The 12,254-nt window shown below is 40.8% G+C and overlaps 1 protein-coding gene across 1 annotated transcript in view; it reads left to right on the top strand.

The window, feature by feature from the left end:
- The window catches only part of IL1RL1 (interleukin 1 receptor like 1), an 83,009-nt gene that overhangs the window by 1,040 nt on the left and 69,715 nt on the right, over nucleotides 1–12,254 (top strand). The gene's annotated exons all lie outside the window — the stretch shown is intronic.

The following is a 12,254-nucleotide window of genomic DNA, read 5'->3' as shown; positions in this document are numbered from 1 at the left end:
ATAACATAACATAACATAACATAACATAACATAACATAACATAACATAAAATAGTGGGGGGAGGGGGATAAAACTAACAAGAAAATATCGTAGGAGATAAAGAAGAATCATAAGAACCCATTGTGGGAGTTCAAAAAGAAACCGTTGAAGGTCTAAAAGCTCAGAAAAATATTTAAATCACTGATGCTATAATAGATATAAGCAAAACAGACAGGGGCCACAAGGGGTGGCATTCTAGAATATTTTGAAAAATAAAACAAAATTTAGTGTAAGTCACTTGAGGGCACCCATTCTGCTCTGGATATCTCAATAGAGGCGCTACTTATAAACGCTTTTTAAAATCTCTGGGCTTTAAATTTGTTTATGCCAATTTTCAAACAGATTATTGAAATCTGACTGAAGAATAGGATCATAAACATCCCTAATAAAATATCCAATTTGTATTTTAAAAGTATTTTTGAGTTGAGATCAATAAACTGGTTTGAAGTCTAAGGTTTCAAACATGACTAAGACATGAATCTTGAAAATAACCCAATTAAGAAATAAGTAGAAGAGATTTCAACATAAGACAATAAAAGACACCCCCCTTCCATAGTGAATTATCACCTTCGACCAAAGTTTCTTTTTCTTGAATCAATTTTCTTACATTTAATTTTCATATTGTGTAGGAAGGGCAAGGGAAATGGGGCATGGAAGATCAGAGAGAACTTTCTGGAGAATGTGACCCCCACATAAGGGAGCGTCAGCTGGAAATGGTGGATGTAGTGGAGGTGGATGTGGCCGAAGACCTGGTGGGGCTCTGAATATTTCCTATGATTCTGTGCTTCTTTGTGTGATGGCCTCTCACACAAAGAAAGAAGCATAAAATAATGAGAAATGTTCAGAGCCCCACAAGGACTTCAATTTCTCAAAGCATGAAGTCTGGAATGAAGGGGGAACTAGGAGGTAGAGGCTGGGGTGAAGAACTCAAGAATGAAGAGAGGGAGGAGAGTGTGGGAACCTTGAATAGGCACAGCTGGAGAAAGACTTAGTGGTATTACATTTTTAAAGATTTCTCTGCCCACAAATACTTGAATAAAAGCTTGAGAATGCAAAAAACACAAAGAAGTCATCCCCAGTCCTGGAATATAGGCATAAACACAGACCATTTTTACTTTATAATGTATTTTAAGATCTGGCAGTACCAGCCACCCTTGTCATTATACTTTTGTCTACACTTTCTTTACTCTTCTTGTTCATTCATTAGTGTCTTAAGTTTCAACAAGTTTCTATTGGTATTTTGATTTTAATTGTTTTGAACTTATGCTAATTTACAATCTTATGCCTCTCTAGAAGCAGATACTATCTCTTAATACAGTATTTCTCTAATATCTCTTAATAGAACAGTACTTTTTCACGTAGATCCCGGCTTAAGTTTCTTAAGGAGTTTCTTCTCAGAAATTGTTTTGTTGTTGCTATTGGGAATTTGTTTTCCTTTTTTTTTCTCATAGTTAATTCCTCGCTGATGAAATCCTGGTTTTTCTATTTTTATTTTAACTTGTCAACTGCTGTTTATTTTATGTTTTTGGCAGTTTTATTTTGTTTATATGGACAATCACAACTGGAAATAATAATCAGCTTGTCTTTTTCTTTCCATTATTTGTGGCATTTGTTTCTTTTTCCTGTCTAATTGTTAGACTGTCTAACATTTTGCTTAATAGGAATGAGAGGGGACATGTCTCTATGGTTTTACTCTTAGCTATAATGTTGGCTGTTTTTATTTTCTTTGAAATTTTTAATTATTTTAAATTTAAATTGTTTTAAATTAAATGATCTAGGCTTAGTTGACTAAAAGCTTTAATTAGGGTGTTGAAAATTTGTATTGAATTTTGTCGTAGGAGTCTTTGGCATATATTAAGATGATTATATGATTTTTCTTCTTTGACTTTTTGGTATGATGAAACATATTGATACATCTCCTGATATTAAGCCATCTTTGAATTCCTGAGTATACAGTGTACTTATATTTGTTAATGTGCTTCGTTTATCTAATTTTATTTGGAATTTTCATTTATATTTGCAAGTGAAATTACGAATGAATCTTTACATTTACTAACTCTGTCCTGTAGAAATTAGGCTGGCTTGCTGGGCATGGTGACTCACACCTGTAATCCCAGCACTTTGGGAGGCTGAGGTGGGTGAATCACCTGGGGTTAGGAGTTCGAGACGAGCCTCGCCGACATGGTGAAACTCCATCTCTACAAAACAAAACAAAACAAAACAAAAACAACAACAAAGAAGCCAGGCTTGATGGCAGGCACCTGTAAATCCCAGCTACTTGGGAGGCTGAGACAGGAGAATTGCTTGAATCCAGGAGGTGGAGTTTGCAGTGAGCCGAGAAAGCACCATTGCACTCCAGCCTGGGTGACAAGAGTGAAACTCTGTCTCAAAAAAAAAAAAGGGGGGGGAAAGAAATTATGTTGGCTTTATAAAGCAAATTATAAATCTTTTCATCTTTTAATAAGCTCTGGCAGTGTTAATATAGGCTGGTAACTATTTCTTCTTTACAAATTTGAAGGCAACTATCGGAGTCAGGTACTACTTTGGTGATTATTTTTAAATTATATTTGTTATTTTTAACACATTTATTGATTTGATTCTTTTTTATTTCTTTATTTTGGTAATTTACACTTATCTAGAAATAATACACATATAATTTTCTGATTAATTACTATATGGAGATATAATCTTTCTAAAAGCAGTTAATGTTCTGAATGTATAAAGTATTGTTCTTTGTTTCATCTCTAACTTTGTTTACTTTCACTTTCACTTCTCCCTCCTGTGGCTTAACTATGTAGAGATGCCTATTTTACCTTCTACTCTCTATTACACTTGAATTTATCAATGCAAAATTTTTCTCTTAACCGATTAATTTTATCTTTAAGTCCTTCTCCCTCCTTTTTTTTTTTTTTTTTTCAAGTTTATTTGTGACTCTCATGATTGTTTTCTAAAACCTCAGGATAAGTACTTAGTAACTTCATTCAAAACTTATTTTTTTTAATTCAAAACTTATTTTTTTAAGAATTAAAGAATTGCCCTCCCAGTACAGCTTTGGTTGTATTCCAGAAGTTTGCTATGCAGCATTCTTCTGGGTATTAAGATTGAGACACTTAAGTTTTGATTTTTGAGTTTCATTTTATTTTATTTATTTTTTATTTTTTTTTGAGACGGAGTCTCGCTCTGTGGCCCAGGCTGGAGTGCAGTGGCGCTATCTCGGCTCACTGCAAGCTCCGCCTGCCGGGTTTACGCCATTCTCCTGCTTCAGCCTCCCGAGTAGCTGGGACTACAGGCGCCCGCCATCTCGCCCGGCTAGTTTTTTGTATTTTTTAGTAGAGACGGGGTTTCACCGTGTAGACCAGGATGGTCTCGATCTCCTGACCTCGTGATCCACCCGTCTCGGCCTCCCAAAGTGCTGGGATTACAGGCTTGAGCCACCGCGCCCGGCCTTGAGTTTCATTTTAAATAATGTTGTCGCCTTTTTTTTTTTTTCTAGTGGTTCAGTTCGTTTGCATGTAACTGTTCATTTTTTCTAGCTTTATTTCATCGTGATCAGAAAACAGAGTCTTTACCAATCATAATACAATGTTAAGTAACTTCTTGGCATAACTACTGTACTTCTACTGGCATTAGAAGCAAATGATAATTTCCGTATTATAACTTTAGTGTCCAATTTTCACATTCTCACATTGCTTTACTCACCAATTGTTAACCATACAGGATAATGTTGGGCCAAGCATGAGGGGGACATAATTCAGGACTGCAGTTAATGTGCCCTTGCCAGAGAGCAAATGTAAAAGGGACCTTCACCACGAACCTGTCTCACCTTTTGCCCCTCCCTGCTTAGGGGCTGGCAAGGGCACTGTCACCTCAGGGGCAAGAGATGATGAGGATTTGGGCTATAGGGGATAAGGATTTGGGGCTCTGTTGTAAGTAGAAGCTGGCTAGGATGGCTGAGGGTTCCATCTCCTTGGTGGAAGACCCAGGGAGACTGTAGCAGTGAGGGGTGAGCCTCAGGGAGGTGAGTTGCTACCCTTACAAGCAAAGCTGCCTCTGGAGGGCACACTCAGGATATCACAGAGGAGGCTGCGGTCCCCGTCTTGGCGTCTGGAATGAGCACCGGGTCAGGACCCGTTCTAGTGCATGCCTCTGTCTGCCCTGGTCTCTCTGGCCATTAGCAATGCCCCTGTGTGGAGTCACTCTCTTTCCTCAGGGCAATCAACATTTTTTCCCTTTTGCCCCCAAACCTGCCCTTCTAAGGAAAACACTGTTGGTGCTCTAGAGGTGGTGTGACTTTCTAAATGAGGATGGCCTCTCAAGAAAACCCATGTGATTTGTTATCCTAACTTATGTTACATCATAGTGGAAACTTCTCTCATTTTAAAGGACTGCTGGTAGCACACAAACTCAAGTTTGATTTCTGGGCAGGTGTCCCTCTGGTAGGGTCACTCATTACAAAAGAATAAAGGAATATTTCCTGCATCTTTATTTTCTCTTACATTGGGTTCACAACAAAATAATCACATTTATGCCTTTAAGCTTCTAACTGCACCCTAATTAGTTGATTTGCTATTTGTATATTCTTCTCTAATGCTGTGTGTGTTTAACCATCTCTGAGCACTCTTTTCCTAAAATTTATGTTCCTACACAAAGCTAATATCTCATTGCCTATTAAAAAGCATCCAAAATTTACTGAAAAGAATGTCATTTGCATTTAAAAAGCCAGCTCCTTGCCTGGCAATCTAAGACCCTTCTACCTTACCTTGCTCATAAGTCTACTGTCTATCATTAGTTCTTTTGAGCTAGTCATGCCCCCAAGGGACATGCTGGCATTTGGCAACTGGAGATCAGTTTCATGAGGTCGGGGGTCCTGTTACACATCCCACAACGTGCAGAACAGCTGCCGCCCACAACAAAGAAGTGCCAGGCCCCAGTGTCAATAGTTCTGAGGCTGAGAAAACCTGCTCTAGGCAATGAGGGAAAGGGATGCCCTCAGAACCACCTAGGGGGTTCCCACCAAATGATTCTGATGTGCCCCATTCCTGGTTTAGCAGAACCGTCCTGGAACAGGGTAAGATCATCTCTTGAATGAAGTTACTCTCATTTCTCCAAACACCATTAACTGCTCTTTCCTTTGGCTTAATTATATCACCGTAGAATGGTTTCCAGGAATGGTGATTTTCTTTGATTGTCTCTTACATGCATGCTCTTCCCATTGGAGGGTCTCCTTTGGGAAGATTAAGTGATGTGAGAAGCGTGCAGAGCACCTGCCCCATCACCCGGAGGCAGGAGATCCTCCATGAAAGGGAGCCTACTCTCCTTCCTTTTTCTGTAGGCTAAGCACTTTGGAATCTGAGGCCATGCCTCATACAGCTCACAGCAATGCAGGGATGCACTCATCTACAGAGTCACTCACTGAGCCATTCATACTAAAGTAATATCTCTTTTCATTTCACCATCAGGAGTAGTAAGGTGGATTCAGTAACAGGCAAGTAACACTCTCAAAACCACAAGTATCTCCTGAGACCAGCAAATAACAAAGTAAAAAACTTCTCTTTCCTTTCTGAGAACATTACCTTTCTCAGAAAAGAAGGTGCTAAAATCACTTTTTCTTGTAAAGTGGTAATTGGAAGTAAGCATTGATCACAACTGCTAATTCAGCTGCTCTAAAAGGCATGTCATCTTAGGGTTTCTAGGCTATTGTACCCTTCCTCTCACCAAACACACATGCAGGCATTCCTCTCCATGTGCTCAAGTCTGGAGAAATGACATATCACACAAGTTTACACCTTTTCTTTAACCTGAAGTAAAATGTAACTTGAAAACACAAAATCCAATCATGTCTTACTGTTCTTCACTAAAGATTCTTAAAGCCACAAGATTACAGTATTTTGTGGCTACTGGGAGGTATTTTCATTTCTTTTTCACAAAAAACCAGTTATTTGGTACCATCAGGGTTTTTTGTGTAAAATTGTGTTTTTGTGTCTCTTACACCCCACACATACATAGTTAATTTATCAGGGTCCATGTTATTATCCCCTTTTCTTTGTAAAGTTAGACTTAAAAATACGTAAGGTTTGAAATGAACAAATGGCTGTGAATTGATTGGCTGAGAATGGTTTCTTCATGGAATAGAAGAAAGACAAGCGTTCTTTTCACTCTGTGTTCTTAAACAGTCTGCATGCTTAGAATATGATTTTAAATATAAATGCCTAGTTCTCTTATCCATAATTAACTTTAAATGATTGCTACTTAATTTTCTACCTGAATACATCATTTTCTTTTCCTTTATCTTTTGGATACATTTTTATTTGTGTAACTTCCATGGGTCAACTTAGTAGAGTTATGTACCTTCTTTGGCCCTTAGTTTACTCAAATCTAGAGCGAGGGGTTTTGACTGCATTAGTGGTTCTCAAACCTGGCTGTACAGAATAATCAACTGAGGAGTTTAAGAAAACACATAACGCCCCATTGATTCTGGGTATGACCCATGGGACAGATCAACTCCTAGATTATTTCCAACCTTAAAATTCTGTGCTCTGACAATACCCATTTTGGCGAGACTGGTGAAATTGGCGAGCCATTGATCTCAAATGGAATGGTTAGCTTGGTATGGTGATTCCAAGGGCCTGTTTAATTACAGGCATCAAAAATCTTTAAAAAGTACCTAACTTTGGGCCAGGCATGGTGGCTCACACCTGTAATCCCAGCACTTCGGGAGGCTAAGGCAGGAGGATTGCTCGAGCCCAGGAGTTCGAGACCAGCCTGGACAATATAGTGGGACCCTGTCTCTACAAAAAGTTTAAAAATTAAAAATTAACCAGGTGTGATGGAGCCCGGGGGATCAAGGCTACAGTGAGCCATGATTGCACCATTGTACTCCAACCTGGGTGACAGAGTGACACCCTGTCTCCAAAAAAAGAAAGAAAAAGAAAAGAAAACACCTAATGTTTGACCCTGCTAGGCATTTATTCTTAAGAGATTATTAATGGTGTGCCAGATATCTAGTTATAATGATGTTGACTCCAGTGTTATGTAAAACAGAGAAAAAATGAAATTCAGGGAATATTTAAATAAATTATGGTGCAAGCATACAATAAAATATGATGCAGACATTAAAATAATGTTAATCAAAAGTATTTATGTCATGGGAAACTATTTACAGTGTAACACATGAAAAAGTTGGTAATTTATTTTAAAAATTAAATAACATGGCCGGGCACAGTGGCTCATGCCTGTAATCCCTGCACTTTAGGAGGCCAAGGTGGGCGGATCACCTGAGGTCGAGAGTTTGAGACCAGCTTGGCCAACATGATGAGACCCCATCTCTACCAAAAATATAAAAAATTAGCCAGCTGTTCTGGCGGGTGCCTGTAATCCCAACTACTCGGGAGGCTGAGGTGGAAGAATCTCTTGAACCTGGGAGGCGGAGGTTGCAGTGAGCCAAGATCATGCCATTGCACTTCAACTGGGGCAACAAGAGTGAAACTCCATCTCAAAAAAAAAAAAGGAAAAAAAAGTAAATAATATATATAGAATAACATTTGTAAGCTTATACAGTAAAATGATGACAATGGTTTGAGTGGTGGGATTACAAGTTATTTTGATTTCTCTCTTTTTTTGTTTACGTTTTCTATGACTACTGTTATTGCTTTAATTAGGGTTATTTTAAAATCATTCTCTAATCCAGCTCCTTCTAGATATGCATGTTTAAGCCTTAAACTCTTCTCTATACCTTTGTGTCCCAAACTGCACCCTTATAATGCTTAGCTACAATCCCAGGTTTGCAAGAAGTACTGAGTTCAAACCAGCAGATATGGGTGGGCTCCCCTCAGGGTCCTGACCTAAGGCCATTCAATGCAAATGGAGGAGACAGATTCCTTATCAAGAGTACAATGCAAGACGAAGTGACATAACTGCTCTATGAATGTGTAACCAGGATGCAGGACTCAAAGGGAAGTCCCAAACTAGAAGGAATGCACAGCGCCCTCCCAAACCAAGTGACACTGGAGAATGAGAAGATTTTCCCCGCAGAGAATGGGAGGACGAAGTGCTGTAGAGATAATGGGAACATAAACACTGATTTCTTAATGCACACAGCATATTTGGGAAAAGTAGAAGATTTGGACCTGAGTGTCAAGTACGAGGATAAAATGCATGTGTTGAAGAAGAAATCTGGGGAAGTCCCAGCCCTTACTGTACCCGTTGTGTGAAAAGAAAGGTACCTCCTTTGCAGAGAAAAGTACCTCCTTCTCTGAGCAGACTTAAACTCAGCCCAGGACGTGGAACTGACTTAGTGGTTGGAGGATGGGTTGGGTTTTAGTTGCCACTTGCTCCATCAGTTGGACACACTCCTGCAGTGTACAACCTGAACAACGGTTCCTGCCACAATGCTGTGAGGTAAGGATACAGAGCTCAAAGAAGGTAAATAATTTGTCCATATTTTGAGCAACTCGTAAGCAATGAATGTCAACATGATTCCATGGGCTGGTTATAGAGGAGGAAATGAAATTGAGTGTGCTAAGACTAGGGCACACATGGAGAATAAATAGGAAGCTATTGTAACACTCCTGCTGAGAGATGACGAGGCTTGAATTTGGACAGTGGTAGTAAGTAACAAAAGAAGTGAAGAAGTGTGATGGATATTTTGTAGGTAGCATGAGTGAATTTGCAGGTGAGGTGAAGTGAGGAGGGGTGAGAAGGAAGACTGGCTTGATATGGATCTTGAAGTCATCAGCATTTGCTGATAGTTGAAATTAGGAGAATTTATGAGAGTCCGTAGAAAGAGAAGGAAAGACAGATCTTTAGAAAATGGCTACATTTAAGAGGAATCAGTGAATGAACCCAAAAATAGCAACCAGAGTGATGGCAGGGACACAAAAAAGAAAGTAGGGTGTCATGGAGGCCAAGAGTAGAGTGTCAAAGAGGAAGTGGTCAGAGTGTCAAATGGCACCAGTCAGTATAGAACAGGTGAGAGCTGAGAAGATTTCATTAGCAAGTCTGTCAGAAGGCAATCTATTACCTTCAATGAGCAGTTCAAACCCTAAGGCTCCAAGTAGTAGGTGTGTGGTGGGGGTGGTGAAGGCTGGATAGAGCTCTTTTGTAAGAATTTGGGCAGAGAAAGGAAGGAGAGAGGTAGGGCAGCAGTTTCATAGGGAAGTGAAAATCAGGGAACGCTTTAGTTATAGGGGCATGTGTGTCTAGAACATGCTTAGAGAGCGAGTGATACAGACATCACCATCTGAAGCTGATAGATATAGACGTCAGAACTGAGACATAGAAGAACCCTTTGAGAGGTGAGACTGCATTGGGAGCTGGGAGGATTGAGAGATCAAGCCTAGAACACAAGTGGAGGGCCCGAGCTTGGAAAAGAGGCATGCTTTTCTTAGGGAGGAGGAATGGGGATGAGGGAGGAAATGGGTGAAGGTCCTGGGAAATGTTGAGTTGTGCAAGAGAGGTGGTGATGGTGCACTAGCAAGAGTCCTTTTTCTCAATGGTTAGGAAATGAAAGCAGTGGCTTATAGCAATGGACATGATGATGAATTTTCATTTCTGAATCAAAGAGAACATCTGAAAAGATGTTGTTGGAATGGAAAAGAAAGAAGCTTTGGGTGAGTAGAAGGGTCAATCAGAAGTACGGCAGGCACTCTGACTGTAGTTGCATAACTTGAGGTTGTTAGATTTGTGAGGAGAAAAGTCATGTTTATCTTGTTCACCGTTCCATTCCCATGATATAACACAGTGCCTGGCAAGAGCAGATGTTCAGTAAATATTTGTTTAATGGATGCCTTCTATACTTACGCTAATCAGTAAAATGAGGTAAATTTCACCAGCACGTATTTAGTACCCAATGGAGAAAACAAAATTAGGGAAAGAGAAGACAGGGGCCACCACAAAGGCAGGGCCATTTTGCTGTTGATGCTGGTTAACTTCTCCAGCATCACTTTCAAGTGATAAAAGAGGTAGCTATGTCACTTTGGGTTCAAAGACATTTTCCACTTTAGTCCTTTTGTCAGTTTCCTGTTCTCAAACCTGTCCAGCAAGCTCAGTGCAATCCATCATATGCACAGACAATTTCTGTTACTTGGTTGTGGGGGTGCATGACCAGCACAGGTTACCCTGGACTGGGATGAAGCATGGGCAGGGGACCACCCACTAGCTTCACAGATCTGTGAGGCCCATCCATAGCCCCAGTCCTGGGACTGCTCTTCATTAGGGGCTGCAGTTGCTTGCCCTTGATTATCCTCTTTGCAAATAAGATTTTTCCCTTTTAGTTTTCAGTTCACCTTTAATTCCTATCCTGTAATTCTATACTTATCTATTCTCTTTGGCATCATCACTGCTCCTTCACTCAACCCCCATTTCTCTTCTGGTCTTTGAAGCATGAAGACTTTCCCCCTGCCTGGGGTCTACACTGGCTTGTGGTCGAAACATTTGCCCCCGGAACCCACAGCGTCACCAAGGTAGCTGATGTTCCCTTGAGCTCATCTTACATGAAAATGTGTGAATCTTATTTCCATAATGGGTATTCTCATCCTTGTTCCGTTTTCCTGTGCTGAGTTACACATTTCCAAAATGACTTTTAGGGCATGATCCTCCTGACTGAATTTCCTGGGAGGCCCCACTGATACTCTTCTAGCAAGTGAGTGATTCTCCCAGCCCCTTTACTTGATAATGTCGGGCTGGATGTCTCTCCAGCGTTCTCTGGACTCACACCTCCACCCCCAGCCCTCTGCATACTTTTGAACTCCTTTCAGGCCATCAGCTTTCTGGCCCATCTTGAAGGCTACATTTTAGAATTTCTGATGTGTCTTAGAATGGAAAAAAAATGGTTGATTTTTCTACTTGTTTTTCTGAAAAGCAATCGTTATATATAGATTATGGCACCCAGAAATGACAATGTTCAACACAAAGACATGTGGGAGAATTCCTCTGTAGCTGAGGTCAGAGTGCCTTGCAATTTTAATAAGGAGGCTGGTGACTTCCAGGTGGGGGAAGCTCATTTATTGGGTCATGTCACTCACTCTGAGTCTTTTTCCTCTCCTAGTTCCATAAAGCAGCAGGCTAGAGAAAAGCGATTCGTGTAGTTGGTGAAGACATTACATTTTTATGGTGCTGCTGGGTATGAGAGTTTGTGTAGCTTGGTTAGAATAAGGTGAGGATGGATGCGGTGACTCATGCCTGTAATCCCAGCACTTTGGGAGGCTGAGGTGGGTGGATTACGAGCTCAAGAGATCGAGACCATCCTGGCTAATGTGGTGAAATCCTGTCTCTACTAAAAATACAAAAGATCAGCCAGGTGTGGTGGCTCGTGCCTGTAGTCCCAGCTACTTGGAAGGCTGAGGCAGGACAATCGCTTGAATCCAGGAGGCGGATGCTACAGTGAGCCGAGATCACACCACCGCATTCCAGTCTGGTAACAGTGAGACTCCATCTCAAAAAAAAACAAAAGGTAAATTTGGCCAAGGAAATCACAGACATGCCGGTTGTAGTGTTGTGTTAGTGAAAACTCAAAATGTTGAAAGAACATGCATTGCCTGTCCTCATGGTGGACTTAAAACCCACACCTCTCTGTATGGTACATAAATGTAGACCGCCAGTGACCACTGTCCTCCTTGCCAGAAATAAGACTGAAGAGGCATTACTGCCAGTGGGAGAGGCCTGTATGTGACAGTTCATCCTATCTTGTGACACAGAGAACCCTGTCTGTATTAATCCACTCAGGCTGCCATAACAAAATACCACAGTCTTTGCTGTGTAAATAACAGTTTGGTTTCCCCTGAGGCCTCTCTCCTTGGCTTGCAGACAGCTGCCTCCTTGCTGTGTCCTCATGTGCTCTTTCCTCTGTGTGTTCTCATCCCTAGTTGTCTTGCCCTCTTATGAGGACACAAGTCCTATTGGGTTAGAATTCATCCACATAAGCTTATTTTACCTTACTTACATCTTGAAAGGCACTATCTCCAAATACTTTCATATCCATATATACTGGGGGTTAGGATTCCAACATGTGAATTTGCGGGGAGGGGGACACAGTTCAGTCTGCACACTGCCCTCAGTGGAATCAAGAGTGTGGGCCTAAGTAGCAGAGTGGCACAGAGGAAAAACACCAGCCCCACAACCCAGTGGTCATGGCATTGAAAACATCCTCTCCCATGACTCTGCCTTACCTTGAGGACATTCTGTTAAGTGAAATAAGCCGGTCACAAAAAGACAAATAC

The sequence above is a fragment of the Piliocolobus tephrosceles genome, chromosome 15 (genome assembly GCF_002776525.5).
Source record: "Piliocolobus tephrosceles isolate RC106 chromosome 15, ASM277652v3, whole genome shotgun sequence".
Lineage (NCBI taxonomy): Eukaryota > Metazoa > Chordata > Mammalia > Primates > Cercopithecidae > Piliocolobus > Piliocolobus tephrosceles.
Note: the sequence above shows the minus strand (reverse complement) of the source record. Positions and strands in the feature narration are given on the sequence as shown.